The sequence below is a fragment of the Microcebus murinus genome, chromosome 17 (genome assembly GCF_040939455.1).
Source record: "Microcebus murinus isolate Inina chromosome 17, M.murinus_Inina_mat1.0, whole genome shotgun sequence".
In the NCBI taxonomy this organism is placed as follows: domain Eukaryota; kingdom Metazoa; phylum Chordata; class Mammalia; order Primates; family Cheirogaleidae; genus Microcebus; species Microcebus murinus.
This window is the reverse complement of record NC_134120.1, coordinates 32,397,371-32,423,674: the sequence shown is the minus strand read 5'-3', so window position 1 is coordinate 32,423,674 and position 26,304 is coordinate 32,397,371.

Sequence of the window (26,304 nt, the reverse complement as noted above, 5' to 3'; positions counted from 1 at the left end):
CAGAGCTTCAAGTGTGCCCATCCCCAAGACAGTGCATACCACATCCATTAAGCATAAATATATCTATTCCCTCCTCCCTTATCCCACCTGCCCGGCACTGTTTGAATGTTGCTACCATATGTGCACATAAGTGTTGATCAGTTAATACCAATTTGATGGTGAGTACAAGTGGTGCTTGTTTTTCATTCACTTAGTAGAATGGGCTCCAGCTCTATCCAGGATAATACAAGAAGTGCTAGATCACCATTGTTTTTGTGGCTGAGACACAACTCGATAGAAATGGTTTTTTATTTTATTACTAATTTAACTTATTTAATAGAGGACTATTTATACTTTCTGTTTCTTTAGTTAGTGTTAGTGATTATGTTTTTCAATTAATTTGTCCATTTCATCTAAGTTGTTAAAATTGAGTAAAAAATTGTTTGTCTTTATCTTATTAGTATCTATAGAATAGATAGTGATGTATTCTTTCATTATTGATACTGATCATTTGTGTCTTTTCTCTTATTTTCTTGATCAAACTTGATAGAATGTTATCAATTTTTATTTTAAAAAATAATTGCATTCTTTTGCTTATCAATGTTATTTTTCTAATTGATATATCATTGACTTCTGTTTTTACATTTGTTTTTTTTTTCCTTTCCTTTGTCTTAAGTTTATGTTGTTTTTTTTTTTTTCTTGTTTTCTAAGATGGAAACTTATATTGATTTTGGATTTTATTTCCTTTTTTCCATAAGCATTTAAAACTATGCATTTATCTGTGACATCCACTTAAGGTACATATCACAAATTTTCATTTTATTCACTTTACAATATATTCTAATTTTCTGTAGTTTTTTTTATTTATAATGGCTTGTATAGAAATATTAAAAATATTTAATTTTATATTTTGATCTGTATTATTTCTGATTTTTTCTTTGAAAGTTTCTAATTAATTCCTCTGTGGTCAGAAAAATATTCTCTATATGATTTAAATCTTTTAAATATATTGAGACTGATTTTGTGGTCCAACATGTGTTCTATATTATTAAATGTTCATAAGGACATGAAAATAATGTGTATTTTGCTTTTGTTGCTTGGACTATGCAATAAAGTTCAAATTTACAAAGGTTGTCTCAAAGAACGATTCAAGTTTTCTCTATTCTTAATAGATTTTCTTCCTTTTGTTCTATCAATTACTGAGTAAAAATGTTAAAGTATTATATATAATTGTAAATTCTTCTATTTCTCCTAGTGTTCTCAGTGATTTTTTTCTTCCATGTATGTTGACATTCTCTTATTGTTGTATTCATATTTAAGACTGTTATGTATTGATGAACCATCAACTTTATCATTATAAAATGTTTTTCTTTATCCCTGGTATTATTCTTAGTTTTGAAGTCAACTTTTTCTGATATTAATATAGTGCCATGTGTCTTTATAATGAATGTGGATTTCTTATAGACAAATATAGTACAGTCTTGCTTTTATATCCAAACTTACAATATTTTCCTTTAATTTGAAGAGTTTAGGTAATTTCTTAGTGAAGTTATTAATATGGTTGGATTGATTCTACCACCTATGGTTTATTTCATAACAATTTGTCCTAGTCCTCCCTCTCCCCTCTTTTTTGAATTTGGCTTTCTTTGAATTTTTTAAAGATTCCATTTTATGTCCAATATTAGGTTATTAAATGTACTGCTTCACTTTGATTCTAGAGTAGGGTTAGCAAATCATAACCCATGGGCCCAAACTAACCACTTGTTCTTATAAATACATTTTTATTGGAACACAGTATTGCACCTTTGTTTATGTATTGTACATAGTTGTTTCATGCTATAATGACATCATTGAAAATCTGTAACAGAAACTATATGGTTCACAAAGCCTAAAATATTTACTACCTGGACCTTTGGAGAATAGGTTTGCTGACCCTGCTATAGAATAAACAATATGCAGTTTTAACTTATAATTTACCATAGTGATATTTTACCATTCCACATATGATGTAAGTTTTAACTATAATTTATTATCATTCCTTTTTCCTTTGTGCTATTTTCATAGGATTTACTTATAACTATAATATAAAACCTAGCAATATTTTCACTACTTTTTCCTTATACAGTGAAATATTTTTAATCATTAAGAAAACATAAAAATAAAGACCTTCATATATATATTCACACATTTATTTACTAATATTTCTGGGCCTTTTAATTTCTTTTTGTGGCTTCAACTTTCCAGTTGGAATTATTTTCCTTTTGCTTTAAATATCTTTGATATTTCTTGCAGGCCAGTCATGTCTGCAATAAATTCTCTCATTATTTTGTTTTTTAAAAATGTCTTTATTTTGTCTTGATATTTGAAAAAAATTTAGGTTAACAGGTTCAGGACTTAAGGACACATTGTTCCATTGACTTCTGTATTGCATAATTTCTTATGCAAATGTGGCGATTGCATTCTCTTTCTATATATCTTTTATTTTCTTTCTGGTTGCTTTAAGATTTTTGTCTTTGTTATTCATTTTCAGACATTTGTCTATTATATGTTTTGGTGTGATTTTCCTTTGTGTTTTGATGAGGTAACTATATCTCTAAGTTTATATTTTTTATAAACATTTTTGTAACAGTTGGCCATTATTTCTTCAAATAATTTATATCTCTCCCATTACTTCTAGAACTCTAATTACTAGTATATTAAACCTTTTAATATTTTCTTATAGCTCAAGGATGTTCGTATTTGCTTTTTTGACCTTCTTCTGGGTGTCTTGTTTTGGATCATTCTATCACCATGTCTTCAAGTTCTCTGACAATTTTTCTGCATATGTGCTTTACCCAGTTCAGTGATATTTTCATCTCAATGCATTTTACATCTCTGTTCCATTTTGGTCTTCTCTTCCCACTAATGATTTTTTAAAATACTTAAATGTAGTTATAATTGTTTTAAAACTCTTGCGTACTAATTCCACCTTTCAAAAACCTTTCTGAATAATTCTGCTTATAAATTTGCTTTCTCCTAGTAATGTGATTTTTAGAGTGTAAAGTGTATAGAATTTGTTTTCCTTCTATAAAGAACTTTGCCCTTTATTCTAGTAGATAAGTAATTTTTAGTTCAGTTTGATGGTTTTGAATCTTGCTTTCTTAGGTTAGGTCTATAATATCCTTTAATCTGGAAGGTTCAGTCCACTACTGAGGCATGGCCCTCTGGTGTTTCTACTAAATACCATAAATAATGGTTATTTTCTCTGGTTAAACAATTTATAATAGAAACTTAAATATTTCCTGGTATGTGTGATTTCTGGGATCTAGTCAGGTTAAGTGATCTATTGCTCACCATATGCAGCATGTCTCATTATTTGATCATACATCAAGGAAAAATATGCATACTTCTAAAGTGGTTTCAAACTCCATGGTTTCCTTCTTTTTGGAAACTTGCCCTGCCTGAAACTTATGGCCACTTCAGATTCCCTGAACTTCAAGCCCTATCTCCTCAGGGAGACAGCGATGTTCTGCTTGGAAGCCTTCCCTTGCACCAGTGTGGAGTGTTCCTCCCAGAACAAAGCCAGGGCAATTATTGGGCTCACTCATGTGGCTCCCTTCTCTCAGAGATCAGAGTTCTGTACTGCCAGTGTCTAATGTCTGGAGAAGTGTTGTTTTATATATTTTTCCCAGTATTTTTGCTGTTTAACACCATAGGTTAGATGCATTCCCTGCTACTCCATTATGCCCAGAAATGGAATAAGTAAAGTCTTTTTAAAAGTAAATTGGAAGTATCTAAACAAAATTTAAATTTATATTTTATATTTAGGGCCTCCCCTAAACATTGGCAGGGGCTGATATAAAAGCACAAATGGAGAAACATATATCATATGTCAAAATATTTAAAAGTTACAAATCAAGCTAACATAATGTTAAATGAAATATATTCTATCAACTTAACAAAAATAACTAAATTAAAATCTGGAAGGCCAGTTTCAAATTTGGAATTCTCACACTCCTTAAAGTTCTATCCTAGTTTCTCCTTTCCCCCTACTTTCACATGTACTTTGAGCAACCTCTTTATAGCCATGTTGAAGCTCTGCAAATGAGCCATTAGGTTGTGTATGCCACTGATTTTCTCTGCTCTCAGGGTGGGAGTGGAGTGGTGTTGAGGTAGTTACAAATGAAAGCTTCGTGTTTTTGTTTTCATTGTATACTAAGCATGGTTTCAACATTTTACAAAAAAGCATGTCTTCATTTATTTCCTGTAAAATTATATGTACCTATATAATAACCTTTCCCCAAAGTGTAACTTTTATGAAATAATCTAGTAAATCCATAACTGAAGACTTTTTCCTTCTTTAATATAGGCTTATTTAGTAAACTCACCTTAGCTAATATATTTTGTATAAATATGAGTGCATGTGTGTGTGTGTGTGTGTGTGTGTGTGTGTGTGTCATAGAGAGAGAAAAATAGCATTCATGTAAGAATACAAATGAACCTTAGTAATTATTTTACCAAACTTTATTCATTGAAATGGTGCTTGGTAGAAAAATTAAATTTGATGTAGACTATTCCCTGAACCAAGTTAAATAAATGCAAATATGTAAAACACTCAATCCTTGACAATAGTAGACATTCAATAATGTTAGATTTCTATTAATATTTCTCCCACCCTCTCAGTTTCTTAGAAATCATGCATATTAGTGGTACTCTCCTGGAGCAATTTATCAACTTTTGTAGTCTAGCTTTTTGGAGACTCAAAAGGTAGACACTACAGGCCTAATAGAGATGATGACAAAGAAAACTAAACTTGGTAGTACATGGGAACTCAAATGAAATTATGTATCTATAAACTTTTTCCCCTTCGCCTTTGAGCTAGTGTTATTTGGAAGGATAGTTGGCATGACAGCTAGATCATTACATTCAGAGAAAGTGACCTATGTAAAGAAAACCCAAAAGGATAATATGGCTAAAGACAATTTCTCATAACAAATAGCTAAATTTCAATGATTTAGCTTCCATCCAAGGTCTATGGAAATAGGAATTGGGGGAGAATAGAAGGATTTGATGTGGTTTCAGAATCCCCATTCCACCCTTCTTCTGAAGGGGCTTGCTCAATATTTGAACACATCCTAGGCCTCCAGTTAAATTTCAAGAAATTATCCAAGGTGTCAACAAGCCAACAAGCCAAGTTTCTAAGGAACTCCCTACAGATGTGCATCTTCCTGGGCTGGATTGAATATGAACCTTTTCCAAAGTATAGTATGAGCAACTTTGTTTTTTTGCAGTTCTATTTGGTTTGACTCTCAATCTCTGACCCTCCACCCTCTCAGTACTGATCAATGTCTGCGCTCCTTGAAGGTCAGGGCTTCTGCACACTGCCTGGATTAAGGTCTTGATGTCAGAGCCTGTTATCTGCTGCACAGCCCCTAATGCCATTAGCAAGAAAATGAAAGAAACTTCCAAACAACCTTCAGATCGATGCTAACGTTATAACTTCCAACAGCTGCTGCTCAGCTTCTTTATTTGTTAAGACCTCCTCCTGTGTGGAACTTTCTTGACTCAAGTTTAATTCTGTCAATTTGACAAAGATGTTTCTAGCAGCTGTTCTGTATCCAGGCTTGGGCAAAACCTTAGAAAAGTGAAACCCATGTGGTGGAGTGGGCCATTTCTCTGAAGGTAATAAGCACCCAACTGAAAAGAGAAAGATCACAAAGCATTTACAGGGCTGTGCATGGCCAAGATGATTTCAGTAATAAAACGTAAATTTTCAAGGTGGTCACAGGAGGGATATTCACTCTGGGACTGTTGGGAAGAAAGAATTTGAGGAAGTCAGGAGGAGAGAATGTGTCTACTATGTGAGAGTAATAGCCTGTGGAACGCACAATTGGTATTTCTTGGGCCTATGATACAAGACATAACACTCTTCAGTGCATTGTATTTCCAGTTTTCCCCCATCAAGTCTCAGCAGAGGAAGGACATAGAAAGTTTCACTGAGCAACTCTATTTCTACTCGAGGGTGCTTTAATCTCTTGTAGTGAAGGGAGAAAAGAGAAAATTATAAAAATATCTAATAGTTGTTTTCTTTCTTTTAGGAAAAACAGAGAAATGGAAATGTAGCCCTCTTCCACCTGACTCCTGAAGTTCTATAATGGACTCTCTCCTGCACTGATGTAAAAAAACTAACAGGCAGGGATTTTAGCAGTCTGGTAGTCCTTCCTCACAATGTCAGAGCTGACAGTTCTAGAATGGTATATTCCTAAACTCCTCTTGAGGGTCAGCCATGATTGATGTTCTCAAGATTTAGACAACCTGGGAACACTTAGAAGAAATCAAAATAGTTAGCTGGCCATTCAAAATTCTCAACAATCTGGGACATACTCTTACTTTTTCTATCTCATCTTTTTTTCCTGTTCTCTTTACATATTCCATTACTGATATGTTCATTTCCAAAATGTCTTTTGTGTATTACATTGGCTTTATTTGATCATTATTTGCCTACCTTGAAGGCTCTTTCTTAATGTTTTTCCTCTTCTCACCTATCCTTTTTTTCATAGTCCAGTTCAACCTAAATTTGTTCTAATAAGTCTTTGTTGGCAACCCCTATGCACATTGAACTCTAATTTCTCTGAAAGTCTACCTTCCTGACTTTCAGAACCATTTATTTGGTACTTATGTAGCACCTTCTGGAACTTCTTATATTGTGGCTTACCCCATATTTATTTTTTCTTCCATGAGTATTAACTCAGTTTCTCTTATGAAAACATAACTTCTTATTTATGACACATGTATTTTTATCTTATGTAAACTTAAGTTACATGACTTTATAAGTTTCTACTGGATTAAAAATAGCCTATGAAACTCACAGAGAGGCAAATCTTTTGCTAAAGTGAAGAAAGTATTTCCTCAGCAAATAGAAATAAATTTTATAGTTCCTGTTTCCTTTAGATAACCTGAAGTACAGTGGATGTGATTTTCTGGAATTTATGCAAGTTATTTTATGTGTCTTATAGGACAGTATACTCACCTGATTTTCTTCCTATTTGTTTTATGAATGCATTTTCACCTGTTTTTTCTTCATCTTCTTTTTTTCTAAATTTTAGGAGTTCTACTCTTGGACCTTCACTATTCTCCACCTACACTTATTCCCTTGGTAATTTAAACTAGTCTCATGTCTCTAAGTACAACCTCTACATTATTGACTTTCAGCGTTATGTCTAAATACAGACCTCTCCTATGAACTCTATGAATTATACATTGCAAATTGATATTGAATTAACATCTAAAATTTAGCATGTTCAAAACTCATATTCAAACTCAATCGTCTGCATAACCTGCTTCTTTTTAGTCTTCTCCATCTCAGATTTATGCCAGTTATCCACACCAAAAATGCTTAAGTCATTTAGAAAAAATAAATTTTTTATTCTGGGAGTTTTCACATACATTTAAACAGAATAGAACAATAAACCCCCTGTAACCATCACTCAGCTTCCATGATTATCAACCATCTTCCCTTTTTATTTCATATATAACTTTCTTCACTTCCCGTTTGATTATTTTCATACTTTTATTTTTTTAGGTAAAGCTTATATACATTGAAATGCAAAAAAAAAAATTGCCATCATGAAGTACCAGTTAAAAGGCAAAGAATAAAAAAAAGAGAAATGCAAAAATCTTAGGTGTACAATTTTTGACAAATGGATACATTTGTGTAACCAACACTGTTATCGAGATTAAGAACATTTTTTCAACACAGAAAGTTTCCTCTGATCCTTTCAAAATCAATTTTTTACAACAACCACAACCAACGCTAGTCTGACATTTGTTCATATTGGTGCATAGATAAGTAGTTCATTCCTTTTCAACACTGAGTATTCATTGTGTGAATATACCAAAATTTGTTTATTAATTATATTGATAAACATTGTGTTATTTAAAATGTTTGTCTAATATTAATTAAGCTGCCAAGAGTATTCTTTTTATAGTCCTTGGGGATCATTATATTTTTGTTTATCTTGAGAAAATAACTAGCAACAGAATGATTTATAAGTAGGGATATGTTCAACTAATTAAAGACTTCCAGAATTTTCTATAAAGTGTTTGAACAATTTTATATTCCACAAGCAATATAGTTTAGTTGCTCCTTGTTCTTAACAACATTTAGTGTTGCCAGTCTTCATAATTTTGGAGATTCTAGTGTATGTTTAGTAGAAACTCACAATGGATTTAATTTGTAAATCTATGACAGAAATTTTCCATGTGCTTATTGTATTACTATATTAGTCTGTATTCTCTTATGTAATATCTGTTCAAATCATATGCTCATTTTAAAAATTTGGTGGCTTGTCATTTCAAAATCGAGTTTGATATGTTCTTTACATATACTATATGCAAGTTATTTGTCAGAGAATTGTTTTGGCAATATTTTCTTTGTATTTGTGAATATTCATTTTCCTAATTGCCTTTTGATGAGTAAAGTTGTTTAAGGTTAATGAGGTTAAATTTCTCAGATTCTTTTTTTTTTTTATTTATGGTTTTGCTTTCCAGATCCCATCTAAAAAATCCTTCCCTATCCCCCGGACACACAAAAAAATTCATTCTCATCTATTTTCTGTGAAATGCTTTAACGTTTTAGCTTTTATGTGTAGGCCTTTATTTTGTGTGTTTTGACATAAAGATTGAGGTTTATTTTTCTAATTCACATGTGTGCTACAGGATGATTTGACTTTGTTTTTTCCTATAAACTGCTCTGGAAACTTGGCTGAAAGTCAATTGATCTATGCATGTATATCTATGCCAGTTCCATACTGTCTTGAGTGCTGTATAGTACTTTTTAAAATTAATTCATTTATTTTTTATTTCAGAGTATTATGGGGGTACACACACTTTACTTACATAAATAGCCTTGGCACTGCCCAAGTCAGAGTTACAAGTGTGTCCATCCCACAGACAGCACATATCACATCCTTTAGGTGTGAATTTATCCAAGCCCTCCCCACTCCCACCTGCCCAAGATCCTATGAATATTACTTCCTTAATGTACGTATTAGTGTTGATCTATTAGTACTAATTTAATGGTGACTACATGTGGTATTTGTTTTTACATTCTTGTGATACTTCACTTAGAAGAAGTATCTATAAAGGGTTTGAACAATTTTATATTCCACAAGCAATACAGTTTAGTTGCTCCTTGTTCTTACCAACATGTAGTGTTGCCAGTCTTCATAATTTTGGAGATTCTAGTGTATGTTTAGTAGAAACTCACGATGGATTTAATTTGTAAATCCATGATAGAACTCCAGTTCTACCCAGGGTAATATAATAAGTAGTTCACGATTTTTTGTTATGGCTGAGTAGTACTCCACAATATACATATACCACATTTTATTAATCCACTCATGTATTGATGAGCTCTTGGGTTGTTTCCACATCTTTGCAATCGTGAATTGTGCTGCTATCAACATTTGAGTGCAGATAGCTTTATTATGGAATGTCTTTTTTTTTCCTTCGGGTAAATACTAGTAGTGGGATTGCTGGATCAAATAGTAGTTCTACTTTTAGTTCTTTGAAGTATCTCCATATTACTTTCCATAGAGGCTCTCTCTACTAGTTTGTGATTGCTTTTGGGATCATCTTCATAAATTCTTTGCCTAGATTGATATTTATAAGAGTTTCTCCAAAATTTTCTTCTACAATTTTTATGGTTTCATACATTAGGTTTAAGTCCATTATTCATCATCAGTTGATTTTTGCATGAGGTGAGAGATGTAGATTCTGTTTCAGTCTTCAATATGTGACATTCCAATTTTTTCGCAGCACCATTTATTGAATAGGGATTCTTTCCCCCAGTGTGTGTTTTTGTCTACTTTGTCAAAGATTAAATGGCTATATAAGGATGGTTTTATATCTGGGTTCTTAGTCCTGTTCCATTGGTCTATGTCTCTGTTCTTGTGCCAATACTGTGCTGTTTTGGTTACTATAGGCTTGTAGTATAACTTGAAGTCTCATAAATTCATTCCTCCTAATTTGTTCTATTTGCTTAAGGTTGCCTTGGCTATCCAGGGTCTTATCTGGTTCCATATAAAGTGTAGACTTATTTTTATCAGATCAAAACTAAGTATCTCAATTTTAAACTTAATAAACTGAGGGATATATGAAAAGCTATTTAATTTCAAAGTAAGTGTAAAAAAGACAATAACAAGATAAAAGCAGGAATCCAAGAGAAAGAAAACTGATCTATTTACTGGGAGACAGATTTTAAATTTTTAGTTATGATTGTGATTTTTCTATTTATCTATTACTTTTATTTTTAGTTTTCCATTTAATTCCTCTATTGTTCTTTTAAGTATACCATTTTGCATTGATTTTTTAATAGTATCTCTTGGGATCATACTATGATAATGTCATTCCTGATCCTCTCTCTTTCATACTTCAGCACATTAACTTGATTATTCATCAAATTCTGTTGAGTATACTTTCAAAATACATCCAGAATTTGAATTCTTCAAACTGTCTCCAGTATAGTCATCTCAATTTATGTTTCTTTCACTGGAGTTATTGTAAAAGATTTGAAGATTATTCGTCTGCATATTTGTTCCATTTTCATTTATTCCAAACAATAGCCAGAGTGATTTTGTTAAACTGGAAGTGGGATCACATCACTTTGCTGTTTATCAGACTCAGCATAAAAGCTAATGTGTTACCAGGACACGGGAGGCCTGTGTGAGCTGCTCCATCTGCATCTAACTACCCTTGTGTGCCCATCAGTACTACTTCCCTCTTACTCACTGGAATCTAAATTAAAAAGGATCCTTGCCTTTTCTTTAATGTATCAATCAGGTGTCTACTTTAGGGCCTGTTAATCTGCTTTCTCCTCTGGCTGAAACATTTTAGCCTCATAATTCCTGTGGCTGCCTTCATTACTTTCCCTAGATTTTTACTAAAATATAATCTTCTCCATGAGTTTTTCTCTGCTAATGTTACCTAAAATGTCCACTTCTCTTATTGAACCAACCATCTCCTATCCCACTTTCTGGCTTTAGTTTTTTCCTCATCATTTTTTATAACTATTTAATATGATATTTATTTTACTTATTTTTTTACTTATTGTGGACTCCATTCCCTTCACCCACCCTCATTAGATGATAAACTGTATGAGGACAGAGATTTTTATTGGTTTGTTTACTGTTCTATTTTATGTCCTAGTGCCTGACATTCTGCTAATGATATAAGTTGTGATGCCAGATAATCTTCCCAGATCAGGGTATGTTTTTCTTTTTCCACTTTTCAGTGATGCTGATTTAATAATCCTTTAATCATCCTTGATAAATGATGAGCTAATCTTACCTGAAGCACCTTTAAGTGAAGGTGATTTTGCTTCCTCCCTGGGTACCTTGTTTCCAGAGTCCTCACTATCCTAATAGGTACAAAGATTTTCCTAATAATTAACCTAAATTCTCCCTCTGTTGAAACAGAAGCCCCATTAGCTCCTACTCTGTCCTTGTTGACTAATGAGAATAATTGGTCTCTGTCCTTTTTATAGACTCACTCTTCTGTATTTGTGGATGTCGGTGATGCCTCCCTTCAGCCATTGGTCAAGGAAGTATGTCAGCAGGATGACCACATGGGGACCAGCCAGTCCCAGAGCAGGCATAAGTGGCTCATCACCTCACAACAGCAATGAATGAAAGTTATTTTAAATGGACAGTGAGTTTATGTGATAAAGGGATCCATATCTGGAATTGGATTCAGGTCTTGTATTGACAATAAACTTTTATAGAAACTTAAGACTTGTGAACAGCTACTGAGCTCACTGGAAGCTTTGATTTTTTTGTTTGTTTGTTTTATTTTTGATTTTGAGGTGTGATTTTATTATTTTTATTTCTTTATTTCAATAGATTTAGGGGGCACAAGTGTTTGTTGTTACATAGATGAATTGTATGATGCTGATATCAGGACTTTCATCACCAGAAAATTATACATTATATCTGATAGGTAGATTTTTAGCCCTCACCCCCTTCTTACCTTTCAATGTCCATCACATTACTTTATTACCTCATATATCCCTTGTTTATCTCCTGCTTATATGTGAGAACATGTATTTGTTTTTTTCATTTTTGAGATACTTCAGGATAATGGTTTCCAGTTCCATCCAAGTTGCTGTAAAATACATTATTTGATTTCTTTTATGGGTAAGTAGTACTCCATACTGTTCATGTGTATATATATGTAATGTGTGTCACATGCACACACACAGACACACACACACACACACACATTTTCTTTATCCACTCACCAGTTGATGGGTATTTAGGTTGATTCCATATCTTTGCAATTATGGAATTGGGCTGTGATAAACATTTGGGTACAGGTGTCTTTTATAAAATGGCTTCTTTTCCTTTGGGAAGATACCCAGTGGTGGGATTGTTGGAACAATGATAGGTCTATTCTTAGTTTTTGAGGAATCTCCATACTATTTTCCACAGAGGTTGTACTAATTTACATTCTGCAATAACGATGATAGCAAGACTTTCTCTGGATGCTCTTCTTCCTTTCTTTGGAAAAGTACTTTCGAAGTGTCAAACTGTGTAGAAGCTTTTATAACTTTTCATACTGTTTCTAGCCTCTGTGCACTAAATAAGTTCTCTAAAGTATCCTGTGTTTATTAGAATTATGTGGAATATTCTCCATGTTGAGTTGGCCATTTTTCACTTCCTTAAATTTATTGTCATTTACTTTTTAGGTCTATGAAAGGATATTATTTCTTACATAGAAAGGAATCAAGTTACTTTCTCATCATTTTCTTAAAATTACAGTGTTTCTTTCACCTTGAAGTTGCTCACTTATTTATAAGTATAGCCAAATATACTACCATGGAAAGAATTTAATTTAAATGATTGCATCAACATAGATAGGGAGGATGGTGTGATTGATGCATGGAAAGAAACCTGACTCACAGTTGGGAGACATGGGTTGAAATTCCACCACTCTTAGTTAATAGCAATGTGGCCCTTGGGGAAATTCCCTACTGAGCTCCAGTTGCCTTGTGTGTAAATGAGGTCTTAGGCCATATTAATTCTAAGGTTCTGTTTAGTCCTTCAGTTTTATAATCTCTAAAGAAGAAAAATTCCATAAATCTTATTACCATAATGTTTAAGTTTATTATCCATGCATTTAATGTTAATTAACAAGATTGGTAGAGAGCTATTGTGGTCTAGAGTTCACAGTAGTGTGGACTAGAAAGTATCCTTATGAAAAACTATGTGTGAAAACTAATTCATATCAACTGTTTGTGTTTTTTTTTAACAGTAATGAGGTAATTTTTATTTTCTAAAATTAATGGAATATATTAATTAGTATTAATGAGATATGTATTAAGGAACTTTTGACATATCTTTGGTACTTTATGTTTGTTCTTAGATAGCCGGTGAACAAGCAGTTGATGTTTTATCTCAGGTCAAAATTTCAAGCCCTGTCAAATGTGTGATGGGGAAAACTTCAGAGTAACAACTGCTTATCATTCATGACTTGTCACCCAAGATTAACACCATTGACTAAGACTAAGCTGGTGACATGTTATAAAAACTTATGATGACACTCACTATAAATCAAAAGTCACAGCTGGTCCACCTGTCTGAGTCCTGTTTTCTGTCGCTTCAACACTTGTCTACATCATTTTAGTGAAGGTCAAGCTGCCAGCCATGTTATCTCACTGTACAGTAAGCTACTATCTCAACTGTCATCTGACTGCATGACACAGGTGAGAAAGTTTGGAAACAGACATGGAGATGACTGAAAGTGTTGATACTTCACAAGGTATAAGGCAATCTTATAGCAGTTGAGATGGGAGAAGATTTTGGGAAGAGCAGCTGTGGGTAAGGAATTTGAGAAATTTAGTTTTGGAGATTTTGAGTTTGAAGTGTCTGTTAGATAACAAAGTGGAAATGCCTAGAAGGCATTTAAATATTTAAGATTGGAGTTTAGAGGAGAAGTCTGTAATATATTTCCCAAGTGCCATCTTAACTAAGTTTTGAATCATAGCTAAAAATTCTCAATTCCACTTCGCAAGAAGTTTGCTAAACTTCCCCACCCATAAATACTTTCCTTATTAGGCTTTAGCCCTCTTGGATTATAATACACACATACACAACTGTAAAAGCCCCCAGACACCTAGCACCCAGGGATATCTCCTTCTTTCTTGAGTCCACAAAATTATTCAAAATATCCACTCCCCAGGAAGCCAGTGAAACGTAACTTACCCCACCATACTCACCATACATAAGCTGCCTTTTGTATTTCCAGCTTGCCATTACTCTGTTCCTAGATGCAACTCCTGGTGTGGTCTGCATGGCAGTATTGCTTTCATTTGGAGTTGTAAGTAACAAAAAGTTCTGCCTTCATGTAGTAGAATGGGTTCCAGCTCTATCCAAGAAAATACAAGAGGTGCTATAGCACTATTGTTTCTTACAGCTGAATAGTACTCCATGGTATACATATACCACATTTTATTAATCCACTCATGTATTGATGGGCACTTGGGTTGTTTCCATAACTTTGCAATTGTGCTGCTATAAACATTAGAGTGCATGTGTCTTTTTTGTAGAGTGTCATTTGTTCTTTTGAAGTGTCCCAAGAATGGAAAAGCAAGCACCACATGTACTCACCGGGAAATTGTTATTCACTGATCAACACCTAAGTGGACATATAGGAATAACATTTATTGGGTATTGGACAGGTGGGAGGGGGGAGGAGGGGATGAGTATATAGATACGTAATGAGTGAGATGTGCACCATCTTGCAGATGGTCACGCTTGAAGCTCTGACACGAGGGGGAAGGGGGCCAAGGGCAATATATGTAACCTTAACATTTGTACCCCTATAATATACTGAAATAAAAAATAAATGATAAAAAATGAAAAAATTTCTGCCTTTCATCTATCCAGTGTTTCCGTGTTCTGTGCCACAATTGAAATAATCTATAAATCTTATAAAATGAGGTCAACACTAAAAATATAAATTGTGGGGATTTCTGGTGTCAAACATGGTGTCTCATATACTCTAAGAGATAATTTAGAAAAGCTCCCAGCTTCATTTTTACTGTTGCAATGTTGTTGTGATTGAGCCCTGAATAGGTGGATGGTTGATATCACTTGAATCTACTTAAGAGGCACATTCTGGGCTTGTGATATGTACACTAGCTTGGGGACCTCAAGGTGGCTATTGACATCATTACTATTTCACCCCTGCTGGTTCTCGTGCCACAGGGGACAGTGTGATGGGAAAATCATAGGATTTGCTAACATGACTGATAAGGATCAGAAGATCAAGCTGTAGATCTCTGTGTATTTAAAGGAATACCAACCAGGCTCAAGCAAAGGAAATCAATTCCAAAACATGTAGCAGATGGACTGATAACCACAGGTAAAGCCCCTTGGTAAAATGTGAACTGATATGTATATGTATCTTTAAATTCAGGGTGATCAAAAGGGAAGTTTTGGAAGCAGCAAAGTTCCAGTAGTGCATCCCACTAAAAGGCTTAGGCAAAGAGGAATTCTTTTTTTTTTTTTTTTTAACTCTCATCCACCTCCCACACACAAAATAAAATATTCACTTCCATATACATTGTATTCATACCCACATCAGGTCTGTCTTTTACTTTCTTCCTCCAATTGTAAAGACACAGGAATCCTTGCAACAGTTATTCCTTTTCAGGCCTGTAAGCTGTTGACAACATAAGCTCTAGAGGAATTGGAGTGAAGTGGTCTACTTACCTTGTTTGTCATACCCAGAAATGTTGAATATATTAAAGCTTCTATTTAGATTAATTAGTGGCTCTGCTATTGATTGATTTACCCATGGGACTTTAGTTCACTTATATTTTTTTCTATGCTATATCTGAAGTAACTAATTCTATAAGTTAATTGATGGTCATGCCCTACCATTAGCAAATTCTTCTTTCACTTCTATATTTATTCATATCTTACCAGTCATTTGAAACAAACTCACCATGCTTTTTCCTTCATAGGACCTGCTTTTCTGTACTAGGATAAGATTATCTTTCTCTACTTTTAACTTAAAGATATTTTCCTAGCCATATACAAGGAGAAGACATAAGGAAGGGCAACATAACATGGTCCTTTTTCATAAAGTATTCATATAGGTGGGAAGTTAAGAAGAAATAAAATGGATTTTGAGAGGCTGGGTGACTTAAAGGGACTCCTAGACAATGTGTAGTTGGGCTATATCATCTTCCAATTTTTAGAACTGATTTTGGTTTTCAAGAATTGGGTGTATCCAGCCTTTGGTCACTGTATGATAAAAGATGATCATGTTCTGTAATTTCTTTTCGATATTGAACCTCAGAGGAATCTCCTATAACAAAATCTCTCCCTTGACAGGGAGTCTTCCCATCCACTCTCCCCAGTCTCTGGGGTCTCCCAAGATGAGAAGTCCATGCAGAATGACATTTTCTTTCTTGCTCATGACCATCTGGGGCTGCCCATGTATTTTCCTATTTCCCTGCCTTTTCTTTACTTTGCCCTTCCTGTCCCTTTGTCTTTCTTGCCTTTGTTTTCTTTCTCTGAGGATCCTTCTGTCTGATTCTGATTTCCTTTGACTTTGACTAATTTTCATTTTGTGAATATTCTTTCTTTTCTAATAACTCATCTATAAAGATTGTGGGGACAGAAAAAAATCCCATCAAGACTTACTAAAACAAAAAGACTGTTTATTCATTTTCTCTCAATGTCCCTACTTACCTTACATGCTTCATCTGTCAGCAGTCCTGGAACTCAGGAGACAGACCTTTAGGGGAGAAGATGAACCATTTCCCAGCAACAATTCCCCTGAACATTTGCATTGGGATGTGATTGGGATAAAGGAATTTTCTAGAGACCCATTCATATTTCAAATGTCACTCTTCTAGGTTCACAGCATTTGGACAAAGAAACTCATAACATTTTATTTCAAATTCTCTCTCTGCAAATCTGTTATAATTCTCAAAGTATCTGTTTAGTAGTGGGATTTTAAAGATGCCAAAATAAATCCATTCTCAATTTATAACTCCCATTCTCTACCTAATCACGACTGGCTGGCATTTTGGGGGGCAGGAAAGAGACTTTAATTTCTCAATTATATATAAGAGATCTGAGCAAATTTGCCTGGAGGAGAAAAGACATGACCCTAAGTTCATAGCATAAACTGATGCTGTGCACTCAAATTCTTTCTGTAAACATTTAGAAAGAGAAAGATACCTTGAAGGAAAAAGAGGGAAGAATGGTTTGTTACAAAAGCTCTCAAATTTTATAAAAGAAAATCTTGTTATGCTGCACAAATTTGCTAAGCACAGGTCTTGAAATCACAAAGTGTTCTTATATTTATAAAACAGTGATACATTTTGTAGAAAATGCAATCAGAAGTATGCTTGTGGGCAATTATACACATAAACACTCAGGCATACTTTTTTTATATGTACACAAACACATTCCCTAGAATAAACCTCCCCTCAAGGGAAGTATATGCATACTTAGAAAAATCAGTACTCAGATTTAGGATGAACTGTCAGAGGAGTGGGCAGTGCTTATTAATGCTTGCTTGGTAAGGTTAATGACAAGACTGTATTTTATCACAGGCAATTACTTTTTATTTTGTTGTAAAATGTAATTGTATAAAATATCCAATTCTATAATCTGTTTCTTTGTGACTCTATTTCTGGTTAACATAGAAAAAAATTGAGGCTCTGACTCAAGGGGGAAGGGGTGACATGGGCAATATACATAACCTTAACACTTGTACCCCCATAATATACTAAAATAAAAAAGAAAAAAGAAAAAAAAAAGGATTCTTCTTTGCTTTAAATGTTCCTATTTAATTTTTTGATAGATAACTATCAAATTTCCCCTCTTTTCTATTTAGTTTAAAATAGATTGTCCTGCTATAGGTCATTAAGTATGAAATGTCCAATTTATTTCCTTAAGTACTAAGTTTGACAGTTCACTTCAACACTTCTTGTTTTTCTTTTAGTTTCTTTCTTTTTTTTTTTTTTTCATTGCTTATTGTGAAGGTATCACCTAGGTCTTTCAAATGTACATTTTGGGTTGTGATTATGTTTCAACTTTTTTTTACAGCAATTTTTATGAAACCATTGATAAGTAAAACATTCATGTTATTTTTGAATGTGAGTTCTGTCATGGAACCAATACAGTGCAGACAGCTCTAAATGTCATTGAAGTGTTTGGGAAGCATGTGACTAATAAACTCACTGTATATCAATAGTTTGAAAAGTTTCATTCTGGTGATTTTAATTTTGAATGTGAGGGCCGGGCGCTGTGGCTCACGCCTGTAATCCTAGCTCTTGGGAGGCCGAGGCGGGCGGATTGCTCAAGGTCAGGAGTTCAAAACCAGCCTGAGCGAGACCCCGTCTCTACTATAAATAGAAAGAAATTAATTGGCCAACTGATATATATATAAAAAATTAGCCGGGCATGGTGGCGCATGCCTGTAGTCCCAGCTACTCGGGAGGCTGAGGCAGAAGGATCACTCGAGCCCAGGAGTTTGAGGTTGCTGTGAGCTAGGCTGACGCCACGGCACTCACTCTAGCCTGGGCAACAAAGCGAGACTCTGTCTCAAAAAAAAAAAAAAAAAAAATTTGAATGTGAGTCATTTGGGTGACCCAAGACCAAGGCAGATAATGATGAGCTGGAAGCTATAGTGGAAACAAATCCATCTCAACCTACGTGTGAATTAGCAGCAAGGTTTGAGGTTATTATTCCAACAATATTGGACCATTTGAGCAAATTGGCAAGGTAAAGAAGCTGGACAGATGGTATCACATGAATTAAGCATTAGAATAGAAATCGTCTTCAAACTTGCTTTTCTTTGCTGTTACGACATAAAGGTGAACCATTTCTACACTGTATTATTATGTGTGATGAAAAACAGATCATTTTTGACAATTGCAAGCATTTGGCACAATGGTTGGATAAAGATGAATTCCCAAAACACAGTCCCAAACCAAATATTCATCAAAAAGAGCTAATGGTGTCTATTTGGTGGTCCAGTGCTGGTATTATCCACTACAGCTTCATGAAATCTGGTCAATTGATTACAGTGGATGTCTACTGCAAGCAATTGGACAAAATGATTAGGATGCTTGTGATTAAGCAGCTGATATTGGTCAATAGAGACAGGCTAACCCTCTTGCAAGACCACATGTCACAAAAAATAGTGCTGCGTAAACTACAAAGGCTGGACTTGGAAACTCTCTGTCATCCACTATATTCACAAAACCTTGCCCCAACTGACTACCACTTCTTCCAGGCTTTGGACCATTTCTTCCAAGGAAAAATATGCAATTCTCAACAAACTGTGGAAAATGCCTTTTGTGATTTCATCACCACTTACTCTCCAGGTTTCTTCCTTTGCTGCTGGCATAAACAAGCTACCGTTAAGATAGCAAAACTGTGTTGATAGTTTAGGCACATACTTTTTTAAATTATACTGATTCTTGTTTGAGATATAATAAACTAAACTTTTGATTTGAAATCGGGGATTTCATATTTAATGACCTAATATCTTTAACAGCAATAGAAGCCACAAATAAGGGAGAAAGCTAAAATGAATTCTAATCTGCTTCCTCAGAGTTGGAGATGTCAAGTGTGTGTTTGTGTGTGTGTGTGTGTGAGTGCACATATACACACACCTACAATATACCCAAGAAACACTGATAGATACATACAGGAATATATAATAGATATGTGTGTATACAGTGATTAGTATATATTCATTTATTTCCTAGAAATGGTGGCACACAGTAGCTGTAAGCATGCTGCTTGTTGTTTAATACCATTCTGCAATAAAAAGACATAGGGCTCCTTGGAAAAGTGACTGATTCTAAGTCCAGAACAGGAGAAGTACAGATGTGCCTGGAGCAAAAAAAAAAAAAGATGAAGGCATGTCAAAAAGATATACTAGGAGCCAATTTGAAAAACTTCCAAAGGCCAAAGAAGAAACAATTTGGACGACTAAAATAAAAATGATAGCATTGAATGTAACCCAAAGTATAAAATAAATATCTATGGCATGAATATGTATAGTACATATATAGTACATGTATAGAATACATATATAGAATATATATAGTGTATGTATGTGTGTATACACACACACACACACAAATATATAAGGTGAGGAGTGGACAAATCTTCCTAAGAGAATCCCTTACAGGAATGAGGGAAATAGAAAAATACCATTTGAGTACCATAAAAATATTTGCTGCAGGGAAAATACACTGCTAAAATTAATAGGTAAAATTTTAAGGAAGACTAGTAGGATTGTATAGCCTCAAAATATCTCCCCAAACATATTTATTAATTACTAAGATAGTTTTGACGTATGTCTCCAAATTATTTGATACTCTTCCCTCTGAGAGACAGAGTTTAATTTCCTTATCTACTGTGTGTTAACTGAATTCAGTGACTTACTTTAATAAATCTTATAGCATCTGGAAAGAAAAATATTGTAACTTTACAATAGAGATTTTTACAGTGGCAGGCACCACCTTAATCAAGTGATCACGTTTAACATAATGGGCAACAAGTCATGTTAATATTATGTCCCTTCTGATAGGATGAAAAGGGGAGGGCATTTCACCTCTTTAATTTCCATAACCTATGAGAAATATCATACCAACTAAAAGTGAGAAATAGTCGATAAGTATCAAAATTATGGAAAACAAAGACCAAGGAACTGTCTAACCAGAGGAGACTAAGGAGCCACAATGACTAAATGCAACATGGTATCCTTCATTAGATTTTAAAACAGAAAAAAATATTAATGTGTAAACTGGTGAAATCCGAATAAAGTTTGTGGTTTAGTTAGTACAATTTTAGCAATGTTAATTTCTTATATTTAATAAATACATCATGGTTAGGTAAGATGTTAACATTTGTGGAAGCTGGGTAGAGGTTATATGGGAACTCGTAGGACTATCTTTGCAAATCTTCTGTATTTCAAGATAAAAACTTTAAAAATAATAAGTTTGTGTGTTTCTCCTGTTTTTTTCCGTACTCTGAAATAGTTTTTGTTAGTAAACCATTTTAGCCTGATGTTGCTTTGTAGGAAGATTATTATCTGCTAATTCATTTTATTCAATGAGTATAGATGGTTGTTTTTTTCTTTTCTTTCTTTGTGAGTCAGTCTTGATGTTTTAGTTTATTGAAAATTTGTTCATTTTTAAGTTGATTGGAATAAAGATGTTCATAATATTTTTTTCCTTTTTTAATCTTTGCAGCACCTGTCATTTCAGCCATTTAAAAGATAGATTATTTATATAGACATATTTTTTCCTTGATCAGTCAATCAGTAGTGTCTATTTTGTTAATCTTTTAAAACACACACACATATACATATACAAACACATATACACATACACATGAATATTTAGGTTTTTGGATCCCCTCTACTGTATCATTGCTTTCCCTTTAATTAATTTCTACATTTAAAATTTACTTCTTTCTATTATCTTTAGAAATATTCTGCTTTTCTTTTTATTTCTGTTATCTTATTGTTTGGATCTTACTTTTTTTTTAAAATAAACATTTAAGGCTATACATTTCCACATAAGTATAGTTGGCCTTTGGTGGCCATGAGTTCTGCATCTGTAGATTCAACCAACTATGCTTCAAAAATGTTTGAAAAAAAATGTATCTGTACCCAACAGACTTTTTTCCTTGTCATTATTCCCTAAATAATACAAGATAACAACTATTTTCATAGTATTTACATTGTATTAGGTACTACAAGTAATCTGGACATTATTTAAAGTATGTGGGAGGATGTGTGTAGATTGTATGCAAATACTAGTTATTTTATGTGAGTGACTTGACCATCCATGAATTTGGGTATAGGGAGATTTGTCCTGGAACCAGTCCTCCATGGATATTGAGGGATGACTGTACTAATTTGTATTAGTAATTGTATCCCATGATTTTAAGAAGCAGCTAAGTTATAAACATTTTACAGTCTCTAATATTATTTCTTTTTAGACCTCAGAATTATTTTACATGTGTGTCCTAATTTCCAAGTATATGTGGTTTGTCCATTTAGCTTTTTGTTATTGATTTCTAAGTTAAGTGCATTGTTGCAATGAACATAGTTTTTATTGTATCATTCATTCTAAATTTGTTGAAACTTGCTTCACAGCCAAGTATGTGGTTAATGTTTATAAATGTTCCATGTGTGCTTGAGAAGTACAGTTTTACCGTGGTTAGTGGGTGTGTGGTTCTATATACGCTCCTTAGATCAATCTTGCTAATGTGCAGTTCAAATCCTCTATATCCTTTCTGATTGATCTATTAATTACTGACAGTGTTGCATTAAAATATCCTACCATAATGGTAGACTTTTAAAATTTCTTCTAATTCTTCTATTAATATATTTTGAGTCTATGTTACTACTTTCATGGATGTTTAGAATATTTTTATGCCTTTGGCAATTGATGTGTGTGAATTCTTTACCTCTTTGCCTGCACATCTACATTGTCTGATACTAGCATTTCCACATGATTTTTCTTACTTTCACTTCCTCCCTCTCTTTTTCCATATGATTTGTGAATGTCTATGTTAAATTGCATATAGATTTTCATTTCATTTTAACATTGTATGTTTATAGAGAAAAACTTTAAAAGTTCTTTAAATTATCAGAGTCTAAAACTAGTAAATATTATAAATTTTTCTTAAAAAATAAGGACTTTAGAACATGTTATCTATAATCAACATACACTCTCAACATGCATATGTGATCTAAGTATTATAGTTCAATATATACCTAATTTTATTCCTGTATGACATTATTATTATTTGTGTCCTGGCCAGTATTTACTTATATTACCTATATATTTACCTCTGTATTTTATCTTTTACTGATCATTTCTTTTTGAACTTCTGACTTTTCATCTGCAAGTAAGTCCTTTCAGTCCAAAGTATATCTTTTAGAATTTTCTTCCATGAATATAGCATATTTTCTTAAATTTTATTCATATAAAAATGTTTTTACTTGTCTTTGGGGCTTATAATATAGTTTCATTGCATATACAGTCTAGGTTGACAGTTATAGTTCCCTCAGTAAACTGAATACTTTTTTCCCCGAAGTCTACTGACTTCTATTATTTCTCTTGAAAAGCCAGATCTCAGTTTAATTATCACTGTTTTCAGAGTTCTCTACCCTTTATCACCACCTATTTTAAAGACTGTCTCCTTTGGGTGGTTCTATAGCTTATTTATTATATTTAATGGTGTGGAGTTATTTTCATTTATCCTATTTGATATGATTTTGGCTTTATGATTTTTTTAGCATATGGATAGTCATTTTTTTCAGTATAACTTATGAAAAAGATTATCCTTTCTCCATTTAATTGCCTTTGGGTGTTTGTCAAAATCACTTTACTATGTGTGTGTGGATCTGTTTCTACACTCTCCATTATGTTTCATGTTTCATTAATCTATGTGCCTATTTTATTGATTAATGAAGCTTCATAGTAATCCTTGAAATCAGGTTGTGTGACTCCTCCAATTTTGTTCTTCTTTTTCAAAATTCTTTAGGCTATTCAAGTTCTATTGCCTATGTGCATTTTAGTATCTTTTCCCTATCTGGAAAAAACATGTTGAGATTTTGATTGAAATTATGTTCAATTGATAAATCAATTAGGACAGAAATGACATCTTAATCATATTGAGTATTACAATCTATGAATTACAGCTACATCAATGTATATTTCTCAACTTAGTTTTTTTTTTAATTTTAAAATATTACAGGGTTACAAATGTTTTTGGTTCAGTAGATCACTTTTATAATGCTTGAGTCAGGGCTATAGGTATGCTCATCACCCAGATAGTGTTCATTGTACCTGTTAGGTAGGTTTTCACCCATCCCTTTGTCTCCCTTCTTCCCTGCTTGATTTTCATTGAGTTTTACTTCTTTCTGTGCATATGTGTGCTCAGCAGTTAGTTCCAGCTTAATAGAAAGTACATGTGGCATTTGTTTCCATTCTTTAGATACTTCAGTTAGGATAATGGTCTTCAGTTCCATCCAAATTATTGCAAATGGCATTAATTCATCCTTTTTTTATGGCTGAGTATTGTCCCATGGCATACATAAACCACATTTTGTTAATCCAATCAGGCATTGATGGACCCATCAAGTTTCTTCTTCTTTGTTTTTTTTTTTTCTTTTTGTTTTTTTAGCTCCTTAAGGTGTACATTTAATTATTGATTTGTGGTTATTTGTTTTTTGTTTGCTCATTTGCCTGAGTTCTTTGTAGATTTTGGTAATTCACCCTCTCTCAGATGTATAGCTTGCAAATATTTTCTTCCATTCTGTAGATTATCTAGTTGCTCTGTCAATTACTTACTTAGCTATGTAGAAGCTTTTAAATTAATGTGAAAGTTTAGCTTACCATTATTAGAATCTTTATCCCTAGGAAGAGCCAAAGATATACAATGTAACCAAAATGTCAAAACAAAACAAAACAAAACAAAACAAAACAAAACAAAAACTTTTTATTGGGTGGTGGGCAGGTGGGAGAGGGGAGGAGGAAAAGGGTGTATGCTTTCATAACGTGTGTGGTGCATACTACCGGGGGATTGGACACATCGGGGGGAGGATGGGGGGGTCAGGAGCAATATTTGTAACCCTAACAATATTTGTACCTCCATAATATGATGAAATAAAAGGAAAGAAAAAAAGAATCTTTATCTTTTCTGATGAATTTCATGCTATAATTTTCCCTTCAATAATACTCAAGCTGCATTCTACAAATTTTGGTATGCTTTATTTTAATCTTATCCTCTATGAATTTATTATTCATACCTTTAAAAAATTTTAGTGTTTTTAGTTTCTTTGTATAGATTTGGGTTTCTTATCTACATCATATTCCTTCAACTTGAAGTATTTTCTTTAGCATTTCTTTTATATTAAATTTTCTGGTACTAGATTACTCCAGTGTTTTTTCTGAGAATGTCTCTATTTTACCTCAATTTTGAAGAGTCTTTTTCTTAAGTGTAGAATTCTGTAGATAATTTTTCAATCAATACTTTAAAGATAGTATTCCATTGTCTTCTTGTTTGGATGGTTTCTGAAAATAAACATTATATACTACACATCTTTTTTCTTCTGTGGATAATGTGTACTTTTTTTCTGGCTGCCTTTAAGATTTTTCTCATTGTCTTTGGTTTTTACCAGGTAGAATATGATATACTTAGGTGATTTGGTTTTGAACTGGATTAAATCTAACAGAGATATAAAAATACTCCACCCAAGAAAACCAGAATATGTATTCTTCTTAACTGTACATGAAACTTTCTCCCCTTGATTTTAGCCAAAAGGCCAAGAAGCAATACATGAAACATTGTCTAGAATAGGCCACATGTTAGGCCACAGAAAAAAGTCTTAATACATTTTAAAAAATTGAAATCATTCCAAGTATATTTTGATCACTGTGGAATGAAACTAGAAATCTATAACAGAAAGAAAACTGGAAAATTGACAAATATGAGGAAATTAAATGACATACATTACAACTATTACTGAGTGAAAAAAAAAATCAGAAGAAAAATTATAAAATACTTTGAGACAAATCAAAATGAAAATACAAGATACTAAAACTTATAGGATGTAGTGAAAGAAATTCTAATAGGGAAATTTATAGCTATAAATACCTATATTAAAAAGAACCCTCAAATCAATAATTTAAATGTATCTTGAGGAACTAAAAAATAGAAGAATAAACTATACTCAATGCTAGCAGAAGAAAGATAAAATAACAATTAAAGAAGAGAAAAATAAAATACGTAATAGAAAAACAATAAAGAGTCAATGAAATCAAAAGCTAGCTTTTTGAAAAGGGACAACAAAATAGACAAAGCTTTAGGTATATTAGCTAAGCAAAAAAAAGAAGAAGACTAAAATTACACAATTCAGAAATGAAAGTGAGAGCATTACAATTGAACTTACCTAAATAAAAATGATTAAAAGAGAGTACTATGTACAATTGCACAATGAATTGAATAGCTCACATGAAATAGACAAATTCCTAGAAACACAAAAACTACCAAAACTAACTATAAAATGACAAATATTGCATGAGATTAATAGCACATTGGACATTGCAGAAAGAAAAGGTTAGTAAAGTTAAAAACATAGGAATATAAACTTTCTAAAATTAGAGAAAGGAAAAAAATCAAAAGCATGAGTGAGGTGTGAAGCAACTGTCAGTGGGCCATTATAGGTACAACTGGAGTCTCCAAAAAAGAGGAAAGATAAATAGTGACTGAAAAAATAGTAAAAGAA